Source organism: Varroa destructor, unplaced genomic scaffold (assembly GCF_002443255.2).
Source record: "Varroa destructor unplaced genomic scaffold, Vdes_3.0 BEIS01000001.1, whole genome shotgun sequence".
Lineage (NCBI taxonomy): Eukaryota > Metazoa > Arthropoda > Arachnida > Mesostigmata > Varroidae > Varroa > Varroa destructor.
Window position 1 is genome coordinate 48,883,856 of NW_019211454.1, and position 14,913 is coordinate 48,898,768.

At 38.4% G+C, this 14,913-nt stretch overlaps 1 protein-coding gene and 1 long non-coding RNA gene across 4 annotated transcripts in view; one reads left to right on the top strand and one right to left on the bottom strand.

The window, feature by feature from the left end:
- The window catches only part of Ptr (patched domain-containing protein), a 102,593-nt gene that overhangs the window by 36,860 nt on the left and 50,820 nt on the right, over positions 1-14,913 (top strand). For both annotated transcript variants that reach the window (XM_022790162.2, XM_086977170.1), the window contains one exon: positions 10,215-10,425. The gene's annotated coding sequence lies outside the window, so the exon portion shown is untranslated. Of the gene's footprint in view, positions 1-10,214; positions 10,426-14,913 lie in introns of those variants that run through there.
- The window catches only part of LOC147758752 (uncharacterized), an 18,382-nt gene continuing 6,712 nt past the window's right edge, over positions 3,244-14,913 (bottom strand). The window contains exons 2-4 of one of the 2 annotated variants that reach the window (XR_015318939.1): positions 8,991-9,084; positions 7,731-7,817; positions 3,244-7,052 (exon numbers count right to left, since the gene is read on the bottom strand). This is a non-coding gene — a long non-coding RNA (uncharacterized LOC147758752). The remainder of the gene's footprint in view (positions 7,053-7,730; positions 7,818-8,990; positions 9,085-14,913) is intronic. The other variant, XR_015318938.1, reaches the window with a different exon arrangement.

Genomic DNA, 14,913 nt, shown 5'->3' on the forward strand with positions numbered 1-14,913 from the left:
CTTCTTCTGATAAAGCAGCTTGGTCATAAACAGCATAATTTTCTTTATGGGCCTGGGTAGCTTTTGTACTTGAATCGTAATAAAATTGCAAAACATAGTGAATATTTGCAGAAATTTCACTATCTTCGGAGCTATCTATTTTAAATCTGAACGGTTCTGAACGTTTCAAGCATTGTAGTGCACCTTTTCACTTCAATGGCAAATTTCAGTTTTCAAATGGCACCAACAGCGGCCGACCTAACGCAGTTCGCAGGTATATAACTTTAAGGCCATCTAGCTAGAAAGAAGATTTAATACTTTTCCAACAACCCTATATACTTACTGCCAATTAACTACGATAGGAAAAATCTTACACGATTCTTTTAAATGCTTAGTAAGTAAAATAGCAGGCGATAGAGCACCTGTATCGCTCTCAGTTTCCTTTGTTTCCTTTCCTTGGGGTTTACTTATCCCTAGTTTTTATTATTCTAAGAATCGGTTGCTTTTTTAGTATCGATTCTATTTCACGACCAAGCAAGCTAATAACAGATTTAAAATGAAAGGCTTTTGTTGAGACTGACAGTAAGCGAAGGTTTACATTCTCCTATTCACTCCAAAGTACTTTTTTTGCATCAGAAACTCAGAGAAAGTTTATAGCGAAAGTTTAGATATATATTGCTCATGCTGCTTCAGCTGATTTCGGTAACCGTAGCCCAGTCCAACCTTTCTGTAGCAACCAGCAGAAGTTCGATTACCTTTAACAAAATTAGATAACAAGAATACTACCGGCTTCACGCAGGCCAGCTGTAGAACTTAATGACAATCGCAATACTGCTAAATGCGTGCAAAGGAAGTTACAAGTATCAGTATACAAGAGCTGCTTGACTAATGATACCTCAAGCACAAAAGATCAGTCTCTTTGTAGACTGCGATAAGTGTTCACAGCGATTGTAGCTAGTCACTCCCGTGTCAATTTTCTTAAGCAACATAACTGGCTATTTTTTTTTTTCTAATATTGACAGTATGTACCGCTCCCCACAAGCCCAGTATAAAGGGGTCAAATGTTAATCCGTGAAGTAGACGATTGACCCTTATAGCATTTTCGTAACAGAGATTCTGTAGTTTGCATTACTTGTATATGCACAGCTTATACTGCTCCCAAATGTATATTATATTATCTTCTTATTTATATTGTATTATTATATATATCAAATACCTATCGTAGGTCCTCAGGCACCTTCTACAATAGGTAACCCGCAGTGTGATGCCTACTCACAGGGTAAAACTACGAAAAATGTACTATGTATAATTTTATTTTCAGTAATTTCAAGATAAACCGATTGGATCTCGCACAAATATATCAGCATCATACTGTCCGTCGCAGTTAGGAATTAACGTATTACGTTATCGGTATCATTGGCACGTATCAGCTGCCGTTGACGTTGGAACGTTGCCGAGACGTCTAGTAAGTAGAAGCTGAGCAACGACTTGTTTAGTTCGAACACAGGATGCCTTTTTGCATTATTACGTACCGCGTGTGGCTAACTCATTTATAATGTTTCAATTTTGATAAATTAGCCATTGCTTCTTTTTTATGGAAGATTACGTCTAATGCGTTGGAAAGGATCTCATAGAGGTTTAGGTAAAAGGATCTGTTCACATGCAAATGAAGAGCGAAAACGGACCGGGTTGACTAGATGTGATCCGGCAATGCGAACATGCAAGTTACTAATTTATAAACTATCTGCGAAATGACGCTATTATTATAAGAAACTGTTGTTATCCGAATTTAAAAGAGAACTTTGCTTTTTGAGATCCCTATCTGTTGAATAGAGTAGCCAAATGAAGTAGCAGTTGTTACTGTGCACTGTGTAACCTCGGCGAATTCGTATGACGCTTGTGGGCGTGAAGTTCCGACGCAACGTTCATCCACTAAAACAATTCACATGACAGCTCTGTTGATAGGCGTATGGCTGGCTAGGATCGCTAAAGGCTACTTATCAACCTATAATTTTTTCAGGTCTTCAGAGACACCTAACCGGCGATGATATGATAGATAGGCGCAAACTGAGGGAAGGTACAAACGTTTGATGTTCATCAGGTATTATCAGTGTTTCTTTTTGGCCAAGCCTTTATTATATTTATTATTCATTCTTTTTTTATCAGCAGATCATTGCGGAACAAAAGGTATTCGGCCGGTGCAAGTAGCCCATTTGCAATGTATAGGGGAGCACCAAACATTTTTTTGTGCACACGAATAAATTAAGAGGGCATTGGGTAGATAAATCAATATTTTCTGTACGTTTACGTTGCACCCTTATAAGCGGCGTCTCAAAGAAACTGCCTTTATCTAACCAATTCTTATAAATAATATCTACACAACAGATAGCAATGTCTCTTGCGTCAAAAAACGCGACGTATCTACTTTGTCTGTCTGTATCTAACGGCCGATCAGCTGAACATTAATCTAGTTGTCACCGAAAGTTGTCAAATCTGGCATAGTCAAAAAATTCATCTGCCACTGTGGCAGATACGGATGCATGTCTGAGACGTGGCGTTCTATTGATTCTTCCTCTCTAATGAGATGATTCGAACTAGGAAAACTGAGAACCTGTGTAGCTCGTAGTTCAAAGTCAGGCCTACAAGATGGCTTCAGTAAGTAAGACACACAGCTATCTAAACTAAACAGATAATTGTGCTGGACGCACCATTGATATGATGCTGTCAAATTTTAAAGCTAAGTTGAACGTATTTTCCAAAAAAAAAAAGTTGCATGATTGACCGTCTGAAATAATATGATAACACTGAAAAGTGCGTAGTCTGCTATTTCGAGAGTCTTTTTCGTAGAAATGTTACCCCTACCCACGTTGTCCACCAAAAACTATGCAATTGCTGAGGGCTGGAACTGGAATCTACAAAAATTGTGGTAGTTTTTAGGCACGAAAATTAAGCACGAATACTTGTATGGTCGATTTAGAGTTTATATCTTCTAAAGCACGATACCAATACGAGTTCCGCGACTGTATATCTAAAAAGCTCAAGAGAAGTTTAAGCAAAGAGATTCTAATTCTAATCAATTCTATAGGTTTCCTCACAGCTTCCTATTTCTGTTTTTGTAACCCTAACGCCTGCCTTTCGCGTAGACTTCTAGAAAGAACCACACAGATTAAATCTGAGAAAATTGACTAGCAAATATATATATATATATATATATATATATATATCACAGGAAAATGAGGGAAAAAAATAAATGAATATGTTGGAATATTAGTGCTCGAATTACGCCGGAGCGCTATTATAACTAATCTCCATGATGAAGTAAGCAGTAGGGATATCAGTTGTTGTACAAGCGGCATATTTATTCCTGAATACGTTTCAGTAAGTATCTGCTTGACAACTGAAAACTTTTGAAATTGGGAATATTAAATAATAGTACCTACTGATCGCTAAATTCTAGGTATTTTTTTTATTTAGCATAAATTGTTTTTATGGCTCCAAATGATCCCTACAAGCGTCTTCGGACTTAACTTTGACATCGATAGAAAAAAAAAAAGTTCATTGTCGCCGTATTTGTTGATCGGCGTAAAGTGGTGTTGAAAGTGATGTCGTACAAGGTTTGTAGTTTTGATTATGAAAGCTAGTTAAAATCTGCTGCTGAATTAACAAAACGTTATGAATCTATAGAATTGCTTGTTTTTTTTACAATATACGTTTGATAATACGGCCTCTCTTTGTCAGTGATCAATAGCTATCTCTTAGATCTATTGAAGTTGCTGTGGTCAAGTCATTTTGTCTGTTACAGAATTTCTGGTAACTTCTTGCACATCGTAAACGGTCGCTAATCTTACTGGAGAGAAATGTCTTCGTGAAGCTAATCAAGGATATTAGTTTTTCGTATTTGTGCATCTGTCCTGCACGCAGAAATAGATGTAGAACTTCGGCTCGATCGTTTTAACCAATTAATGAATTAATCGAAAAGTGGCATGTATATAATGCGCGTTTTTTTTATTTTCAGTATTAATACAATCGGCCATTTTGTGCTAGACTATTTTTCAGAACGCAACGATGGTCTATTAGTTGAAAATGTCATACAACTACCGCCTATACATACAACTATAATAATTTCGCTATGTAACGTCGAAAGCCTTCATGATTAACTGACCATTTTTCCAACAGACTTTTAAAGGCAACAAGTGAATAGCTGAAAGGTATTGATTCGTTTCAATTATTTCTAAAAATGCTTCAATTTTCTCACAGACTCAGCGGAGTTGAATTAATGAGGAGAACTGTGCTCTATGAGAGTCAATCTGCACACTGAGTAACAACATGTCAACGTATGCTACAATGCTGCTGGAACCTAGAAAGATATGGCAACTGCTCATTTATGATGCCCAATTATAGGTGGGAACGGCTTATCCTTGTCCTGTCGGGTAATAACATGCCACTTGTATTCACTAAGTGGTAGTCCTTCTCGTCGTTGGCATTGCATCCTTTTTTCTTTTATCAGGTTGGCAAAACGGCCGCAGCTTAGTTAGCTAGGGTTTTACGTAAGCCATCTGCTGGTGGTTAACTTCCAAGTCCAACTGAACCGTTACGATAATTCGGACCTTGTCGAAACAATATTTACTATAAGATGAGGGCTGTAGGCAAAGATGTTGTGTGAAAAATTCTATTTTGTATGTACGTAGGTACATGGCATGACGGCGAAAAGACTTCCTGCAGTGTGTGTATTTATATAACCACTTTCTCTATTGCTGGGTTTATACATTTTTCCAATCATTTTAGGAAGAACTTAATAGAAGAACATCAATAATTGTATGTTGTTGTATGTATGACGATACAATTCACATTGAGTTTTGCTGGTGTGACTGCACGTCGCCTAAAACTATTTTGCACTCAAATGCAGATAAGCCGAACCACACACACACACACACACACACACCCACCCACCCACACACATAAACATTATTCTTTCTCTAACTTTTTTCGATGTAACTTTAACACTATCATCATTCTGACAATTATATATTTTTTTAAATGCTTAAAATCGCTCAGGGCAAAGGGGCGCTTCTAGTTCGAGTTTCGGGTTCAAAATTCAGTGAAAAGCGGCTAAAAAAGCTAAAAGAATTATTCTGTTCAGAGATTACCTGTGCAATATAGCAAGAAGGGAGTCATAGTTACGATAAGTTCAAATATTGTTTCATTGACTTTTCTACTTGCCATAGTTGTAGAAAACATTGGAATACATGAAAATGTACCCCGCTTCAGAGTGAGTATTTAGGAAACATCTGAGGTAGCGTAAGAACAAATTTCGTGAGGCCCAATACATGAAGGTTGGCCAAAGATCGCATTAGAATTATGCTTTTTCCAATGGTAAAAAGCCCACACAATGGTAAAAACAGCCACACAGATTCAAAAGATCTAGTAGCATATGCTTGGGCACCGACGTATGCGGCGACACAACAGATGAGGAATACGCCAAGCAATCGGAAACATCCATAGAATCAAAAATACTGCTTGAGTTTCGACCATTGCACTCTCTACGCGGCGATCCATCAAACCTTCGACAGTCACTGCTTCCTTCTTTTTCTTTCTCCTTCTCACTTCCTGCCCTTTCATTCGACGATATTTCAGTCAGCAATTCTTATGTCACAATGTAGACTTAGATATCGTGATATAATTACCTTTATCCTATACTGCCTGTTTGTACTTTGTGACTTTTATGTTCGACTTCTGAAACGATGAAATTCCTGGTTGGAGCCGTCGGAGTAAAACGTCCGCATCTTGTAATACTGGACCAGACTCCGTTAATAACAGCGCGTTGCCAAACACTAATGGAAACATTTCCACGCCACGTTGATAAACTACAGCGGCCCACTGTGTCTTTTCATGTGAAAACGATCTCCACAATCTGCCTTCCCGAAGTCTTGTTCCGATTGTGCAAATGCACAGAGGTTAAGAGATTCGAAATTTTCTGTTATCGCGCCCTGTGTATTTTCGTTCGTATGCCCTGTAGCTGGACGTAGACGTTATTAACGCCAAAGGCAAAATTAACGCTATAATGTTTATCGCAAAGTTTGTTTTACGCAAATCACTGTTATCGTTCTAAGAGTACTGTTTTTTGGCACAAACATGCCATTTTTAGTTTACTAATTGCCATTGGTTCACTACTGACATGCTGTGGAAGAAAGAACTTGCTACTTATAGATGTGATAGGTTCGGCTTTCATACTGGTTCTTGCTGCAATTATGTTCTCGCTATATTTCTGGAATACATGTCTCTATGGATTGGAAACAACACAGTACCTTATAAAGGCTACGTAACCGGCCTTAGGCTTAGTTGGTCAGTGATGGGTAAATGGGCGCTACATGTTTCCAATAAACGCGAATTTCACGAGTATATTTATCAATTGATCTGGCTAAGGCGACTGCTACTACGAAACATTAGACATGGATAAACTTATGGTTAAAGATGGCTTTAGGTAGAGTCTTTGTAGATTGTCAGGTAGTAAAAGTTTACTTGCTCGCATCGTGCGCCAACGACACGGCAGTTATGGAATCATTGCGTATCATTGCGCAGTGATACAACAGCGCAACAACAATACGTTGTACCGATTAAAGCTAGACTTTACTAGGTATACTGGCCTCTTAGGACATAGTCACTTATCGTTCGTGTCGTTGGAGGATCTTCACACTATTGAGGCTGAACTCGCCATTTACGGCGTGACCTGAGCGTGAAAACGCTACAGGGGAAAGCTTTCACCATATATATACCAGTTTGCGCCACGTATTTTTTTTAATTCCTGACAGATTTCTAGTTGTCAATCAATAGTAAAATTGTGAGTTCGACTATCTACAATCTGTAATAGCTAACAGCAAAAACTGTGTCTTACCGTAACTTACCGCTCTGTGGAATAATTTTTGTTTCGTGCTCAGTCTTGATTTCATTTAATCAAGTCAGTGTCGAGATAGCGTAGCGACTATGCAAGGGGTGGCCCGAAAGTATAATTTGGTGTATTGTTAAATTTTTTGCGTCAAAATCAATTGTGGGCCAATACTATTCAAGACTGTAGACTGAAATAGGATAAGAAAAGAAAAAGTAAACATTGGATCTTTTAGAATGCTATCTTTAATTTTTGGAAATGGATGGAATATGAAAATGTTTGACATCAAATAAAACATGTACAGGGCCGCCGAGTATCGAATCTACGATGAGTCGCAATGGCCATTTCGCAAAAGTCTCGACAATTAAGATATGGCCTAGTAGTGATTAGGGTACATTCCGAACGTTTCGACGCTTGGGATTAATTACGTCAATATATTGAAAATATGGTGAATAATTTATGTTATACGTCATTCACAGCACATACTACCCTCTCAGATATTTACTGATAAATCTTATTATTATCCTAAGTAATAGCGTTGGATAATTATTAAAAGGTATTGGCTGAGCGAAAACTTTTAGGGAATATATAGGTGTTTCTGGTACGCCAGCATCCATGAGATAAAATTAAATTTATGCCACTTATATCAATCACTAACAGCCACTAGATACATCGGATTTTCAGAAACAGTTGAACGTCATCAGGCAAAATCTATTCGTAAAGTGCCCTCAATGGTAACATCAGCAGAGAGGTAATACCAACGTTCAAAGTTCAGTACCAATGACATCGATTACAAGTTGTGTATGTAGGAAATCGAGTGGACCAATGATAAGTAAAAGCGTGTATAGGACTCTCAGGTAATACGAACCGTATCAGATCGGCGTTGGCGTCGTTCGAAAGCGGAGATTTGATAGTACTGAACGTACAAAGATTATCGGAAGGCCTTTACTCAGACCTAAAACATGGAAGAATTTATAATCGTCTTAAAATACAGTCACAAATACTGTCCAGACCCATAAAAAATGTATGCTATTTGAGGTCAAGATGCTTGTCGTGATCGAGCAATTGCAAAAAAAGTCAATGAAATTATTACAAAAACTGAGCAGGACCGACCGACCGACACGTGAGTAGCTATGACGCCGTCAAAAAATGAAACAACCATCACCGGACAATTTTTTAAACTGTTCGAAAACAGGGTGCACCAAAAAGACGCTTACTGTTTGGGTGATGAGTTTACCCGAATGTGTGTCTACTGAAGTAGCTCTACTAAAATGCAATGAAATCAAACCTCTTTGAAGGCAATTGATTATGGTTAGTGAAAATCATTCGATCGTATAAAGCGGTAACAATGTACGAGAAAAATAAAAAAAATTAGTAAAAAGCAATGGCACAGCTGCAGCTGCTGCTGCTGCTGCTGCTGCTGCTGCCGCCTGGCCAAGCTAAAGCTGTAACTACAAAAGTTTTGACAGAGGGGTGTAGAAATCATTTTTTACCCAGAAACCGCTATTAGAACAATGGCAGAAGACATTTGGTCAAAATGGTCAATGTTACGCACTCTTTCGACAATTCACATCTATACAACTTATGTAGATATATTCAGCTATGTGGCATTTTGATACACATTATACAACAAGTAATTATTAAATCTATTAAAAGTAATTAAGTAATCTATTAAAAAGTACTACAGGTAATGGCTAATGACATTCACCTTTGTCGGTGCAAACTATAAGTGTCTCGTCTGACAACTGCAGCACTTAATTTTACGTATCTATCATAATTTTTATGGGCAATTATCTACGTGTATTAATTTTTGTAAATTATTATTATTTATATTAATTATATTAATATGTAATTATTACTTTTTTGGTAACCAACACATCTACGTGATAACTCATACGGTTAGAACTTGTTCTTGTGGAGTGGCAAGCCGTGACTTTCGCCAGCGCGCGGGTCCGTTAAAATAACGCTTCGATAAAATTAGGTAACGAAAGTATAGTAGGTAGAGTTCATTGAAGCGAAGTTACACAAAAGCCAGGGATATCAGCCGAGGGAGAGCGCTCTAGGATGCACCGTTTACGAACGTTAGAAACTCGAAAATCGTTAAAGACAATCTAAGTATGAATTTTACCGAAACTCTAGAGAAGTTGAGGAAGTTCTTTCGATTCGCTATCGAAGCCGTTGACGGGGATGCCGAGGCTGTCTTTCAGTGTTTCAGGAAATGCCTGCAAACAACCAGCGTGTCACTACTTAGCAAATCTGCATAAGCCAGGCTCGTTTATTCATTTTAGAGGCTATTGCTAAGCTGCATATGCTTGGCTAAGATATTGTCGTGTCTTTCATGTAAACGGTTCCTTGAGAACCGTCAATGGTGCTTTTGCTCTCTGGAACCTAAAAAAGTCAGGGTTTTAGTAAAATAAGATTGTACTTTTTATGTTTCGAGACGAACAGAGATCGAGCAGCGGAATGTAACGGTTTATGACGATAACAACAATTACATAAACTGAGATTGAGTACAATGGTGACTCGTAGCACCAATGATTATATAGCGGTAAGAATTAAATAAACAAGGTTTTTATGGAATACGATCTAAGTAATAAAAGATTTCGTCAAAGCATTACTCTGATTGGATCTTGGACTACAACTCTGATATACGAAACACTTTGTTGTGATTTTTCTATAAACTAATTAAATCAAGCTAGTTTGCATTGCTTTGAAAAATCTTACCCATTGTTTTTTTTTGTATAAAAACACGTATTACTATTATTTTTTTCATTTATTTCAACTTATGTAGATAAGGTATGCTGTTATTACTATCAATCAATAGGTAATAACAGTATTGTCAATCAGAGTTCGAAGCAAAATGTTCTTCTGATACGAGTCAATGTCCTGACCAACTAAACTATCGTATAATTATTATTTCTCGGTTTTATCGAGTAGGACGTTTCAGTGTACCTACTAGGTTGGTTGCTAAAACCGCCTTTGCGTAAAAGGCTTGCATCGGACGCATTCTAGGATTTCAATATTCAATTCATCACCATACATTATATCAAGTAAGACGAATACCTACAATAGACGCATGCAATACGATTTGTAAGGTACCCTGAGAGGCGGTATACGAGGACGGTAGTGGAACGCCAGATGGAGGGGCTAAAGTTGCCAACCCATACATTGTACAATCACTTACACGCACTGGGCAAAGTATCTAGCTACCTTTATCGCACCTAGATGATTACCTCTCTCCAGTGACAATACACGCACGCTCAAGTGACACGGCCGACATCTCGCCTCATTGGTAAAACTAACTTGTGCTCAATTCTTTTCGTTTGACGGTGTTCGATTCATTCTTTTACAGATTAACCACTCCAAATGCTGACCGTCCAACGCAAAGTTGAGCCCGTTCCGGGCCAATGTCAGAGACCACGCACTTAGTGGTAGCGGCAGGCGCACCAGAGTCTCGAAAGAGCTAGACACGGGCGGCCATCAAAGTTCGACAAGCTGAACTTACTTGCTGTTCTTACGGATGTCTCCAGTATTGCGGCCACATTGAGTGCCTCTAGGAAAAGGTAAGCGGAACAAACGAGCGCCGCATACGCAACGGTACTGGTGGAAGCATCGTAATCATAACTAGAGGCTTGATACACTAAGCTATATGTTAAAATTCCAATTTTATTATACTTGTGTCATTGAATTGGGTAAGTTCGGCAATCTGACATGTATTCAATTTTACGAACTGGGATCTTCATAGTTTGTATAAGGTACACGTAGATGTTGTGGCCAAATCTGCAATCTATTGTTGTGCTTGCATGGATGAGCTTGCCTATCCATCATACCTACATAATGAAGTTATACGTCTTTGTCTCGGGATTTTTCAAGACGATCGCTCAGTGTGGCTACGCAAGTGGCAACAAACAAACATACGTAAAGCATTACGCATCGGCTTTTTCTTCTACTGAAAAGTCGCCTCCAAAGCTGACTACAACGTTAAACCTTACAACATCCCTGGTCTGTCGTAGAGTAGCTCGACAAAAATGACATCTACATATAACTCTACACAGAGATCCAACGCACACTCATTGAGTACCTCATTACAGCTGTAAAATACACTCTATTATGTGAAAAAAACTTGTGTCGACCTCTTAAAATCTTCGTAATGGCTAAATCTTCGAAGTTTTCCTCTGCGCATTTCCAACAATGCACTTATTATGATAAACGCGGTCAGCCGGAGGGATTGAAGCTCATGAGAGCACGTAAAGAAAATCTTCTATTACCTTCTGATAAAAATAATAATAATAATAATGATTCTATTGCGTTCGAGAACAGGCTGAGTTGTATTTTTATAGGGTACCGTTCGTAAGGCGAAAATCTCACTAATGTGGCCTGCCGTAACAGCAGTCATTAATTTACGTTCAACTTCTTTTCATTCGGCTCTCCAGCCTGTTCCAAATCGCTTACGATACTGATCTGTAGTCTTTTTTTATTATTAGCGGCATGTTTATAAAGAAATGATCAATATTCGCTTGAGACTAATGCTCAAGTTCTATATAATAATTCTCGATGTTTTTATGCGAACATATGATAACAAAGGGAACTTTGGACGATCCTAACCGATGTTTTTATCGTAGGAATTTTAAAGGCAGCCAAATGATTAAAGATGATTTTAATAATATATTATTACTATTATGTAAAAGTCGAAGCGTGCTGACAGGTAGAAGTTTGAGAACAATATTATTCGAAATCTTCTTGTTTTGGGGTTCCGTTTCCCGTAGCTTTACAGTACAAAAGCATAGCATCAAGTTGATATCATTGCATATGTCAACGCGAGGGCTCGAGATAACTAAAAACATTGATATATTGAACATTTTCCAGACTAAGGCGAAAGGGACCCTAATAGGTCCAGCTTCTCAGCCCCTGTCAAAAATGTCCTAGCAAAACACCTTAGTTTACAAGCTGAGCGACAGTTTGTAAGAGAGATGAGAGACGCTATTTATTTGCGGATCATAGAGGCAATACATCGATATTATCTAACAAGTGGTTTAGGTCCCGAATTGAAGCCGTAGTCAAATGGCAGTTATGCTTAACGGATGCAAGCATCAACGATGGCGCTTTCAGTACAACTAAAAACTATTTTTTTGATAGAATTTCGTTTTTACCTAAATAACAAAACAGAATGTAGGTAAAGATAAGATAAGACATGATATGTGCGATCCGATTTAGGTGTCACGCCATATTTTACTAAGGCATAATAACAGATAGCTACAATTTGTCTTTGCCTTATTCTACAACCATTTAGACTGACTAGCTATTTGATGGCTATTAGTACATTGTTAGAAATAATCGCCATTATGATTATTTATATGAACATTTCTATTCATCAGAATGAGTAAATAGCCAGCTAGTATTTACGGTATCAATATCGATGATACCCAGATATCGAACAAATAGAACCGCTATCATGGAGGAGCTGTATCACCAAAATGGAGCCAACATCTTATCAGGGAAAATGAGATTTTAGGTACCAAAAACCGAGTTGTAATCGAATAAGGGCTGTTTCGTTAATATTTATTTTTCGTCTTTATTTCATTCTCGATTGGGTGGCCATCGTCAACGTTCAAATGGTCGCTCTGACACAACGTCGCAATAGCAGCATGAGATCCAGCACTAATATGTGTTATAGTAGAATTTATGCTTTGCGGTAATAGATTGACGTCTGTAGCCAGTAGCTGGTTTTTGGGGATTTGTCCATTTGGCGAAGGCTATTCACACACAACAGCCCTTCACAATCGGTTAGCTCAAGTCGAGCTTTGGCCTGCTATTGGCTGGTTGTTGGGGGGGGCTCTTTGTTTGTTTGCCGGCGGTGACCCGAAATTTTCAACGTTTTGCTGTAGAACGAACGTCGTAAACGGACTGCGTTACTATTCTGTTTTGCAAATTGTCTCTTCGACTGAATTGATCTTCTTAGTTCACAGTCAGCAGCTTCTACCATCGTCATGCCGTTTCGACTGCCAGTCAACTGGGTTTGCCTTCCCCCATTTGTAACCAGTATGTAGTTTGCGTTGCTGATGTCATACTGCTGTTACGGCCAGTGTCAATGGTTACGTACAACGTCCCACGGTGCCCGCTCTGTCTAGAAAACTAGACGATGTGGAACTATCTAGTTTGTGCAATGGAATGGGGCAGACAAGGGCAGGTCGACAATGGATTATTCGACTATATGGGAGCTCTGCGTGTTCTACGTGTTCTTATGAGGGGGCATGTGGAAATCACGCGACGGTGTTACAGTTTGTTTTTTAAACTTCACCTCATGTTGCATTTTATCGTTAACGTTTTATTTACACACACACACGCTCTGATTCATTGAACAAGCAAATGCACTATCCTGACAAGCAAATAATAATAACAACTCTTAGCTAGATAAAAACACATCTTTAAAGGTAGTAATGGTGGCTATTCGACTTATCGAATTTATCCGTATTTGACTATGGCGTTCCTCAAGACGTGCGATACACTCGACGGACTGTGCTGATGTTGATGTACAAAGGTTTTCATGATAGAAAAACAGTCACAGTTGCACACTGTGTACCCTGATCTATTGTAGATTTATTATTATCGTCCCCATGGTGCCAACAAGTTACCTTGCCTGCAGAAAAAAAACCTTAGAGCAGTCATTGCTCACTACTCAACGCACAAGTTCACCCCTTTTGTTTTTCTATATAATCAAATAAGGGATCAGTATACATTACGCTGGTATAAGATTTCCATATTGGAATTGAGTACCCGACGCAAGTTCATGCGGTTTATACGGTCAATGTAGGGGGCGCAAATTTAATGAGCTACCTGCGCATCGGCTTTATGAATGCTACTTTCTTATTTTACCTAATTGGATTATTCAAACAACGATTCTTGCGTCGCGCTTCGTCTGCTATTCAAGGTATATTTAGTGAGCTTTTTTAAAATACTGTTTAAAAAATTATTAAAATTGCGATATATGTTGCTTTCCTTGGACTGCCTCGTCTCCTGAAATCGCTACGTAGAGCGATGAACATATACGTTCTGTCTACAGGCCGCAGCTTGCCTGCACAAATACCTGCACAATACCTAGTCATTTCCCGGATTCATTTTAAGTCAACGTATTATCTAGCTGATAATTTCTAAGTATATACTATCTGAACACTTTTCTTCAAAAACCGTTTTTCGACACTGAGCAATTTTGAAGCAGGGCTATTAAGAGGTCCGTGTAACACTAGAGAGACAAAAAACGCACCTCAAATATAAGCGAAGATTATATATTTATTGGAGACACAGTTGCAAAATTAAGTGTCTTTACATTTAGCTCATTACACGATCTATTTATCTACTTAAGGTCGAAAAAAAGACAAGCTCGAATTTCCATAATGCTTCAATATTTACAGATATATAAAGAAAGTAAAATGTAGCCTGATTCAGATTCCTTTTCATTATATTTTATACATTCGATTTTTTTAAAGCAGGCTTTCAGCAAAATGGTGGTAAAAATTGCCGGTTTTTTCTTGTGTATAGGCCGTTACATCATCCGCATTGTTACTCGCTTCCCCTCGCATTCCCCCCTATTCATCTGCGCTCCTGTCCGCCGAAGGTTTCTGAGCAGACAGATTTCAGGGTCTTTTATCCGCAACTTGCCGGTCTGTTGCAACAGCAACAAGATTATCATTGGAATCGAGGGACGATTCTTTGTTAGATGGGTTTGACCAAATTAACACTGTAATTAGTAGAGAAAATTCAATGATGGTAGGGTCGTTTGTTGTGGTATCTTTTTCGAGCAACGGCAATGTATGTCAACGATCTTGCCCCAGCACACTTGCACGTACATATACACACTGTAGATTGGCGAAGTCCCAGAATAATTAGGGGCTGCTTATTATCAAGGTTTCTAAGTAAACAAGAATGCGGAGATGTCTTTATAAGTGAAAATTACGACCAACAAACAATGGAAGGACTCAACTCAAGTTTTAACGTTCATTATGATGGTAGAACATACTACATTGCATATAAATGGTGTTTTATATAATTATTTT